General features: G+C 39.5%; 1 protein-coding gene across 1 annotated transcript in view; it reads right to left on the bottom strand.

Annotated features, from left to right (window-relative positions):
* LOC119588564 (protein limb expression 1 homolog) overlaps positions 1 to 339 on the bottom strand; it is a gene marked incomplete at its 3' end in the record, with an annotated part of 45,120 nt that overhangs the window by 5,246 nt on the left and 39,535 nt on the right.

Raw genomic sequence — 339 nt, forward strand, 5'->3', positions numbered from 1 at the left:
TACGATCACTAAACCAATGCAAATCTCCCTATTCCCAGCGCACCAAAATCAGGGAAATAAAAGCCTATTCACGAAGGCCGTAATCCCTCGACCACCAAAACAACCAACCGGGAAGACCATAGATAAACTGCGCTACGAGAAACCCCCAAGTAAACCACCCCTTAAATAAACTGAATAAACAGAGGAATAAACGGAGACAAACAAAACCTAGAATGAATAGCGATAAACAAACATAAACGGCAGACAAACAAAACAAGCAGGTGAAAAAGACGTAAGCTTCAAGCAAAAAAACATCGACCGAAACGATTATAAAATAACTACAAAGAAGGATAAATCTCT

This window comes from Penaeus monodon, chromosome 24 (genome assembly GCF_015228065.2).
Source record: "Penaeus monodon isolate SGIC_2016 chromosome 24, NSTDA_Pmon_1, whole genome shotgun sequence".
Taxonomy (NCBI): domain Eukaryota; kingdom Metazoa; phylum Arthropoda; class Malacostraca; order Decapoda; family Penaeidae; genus Penaeus; species Penaeus monodon.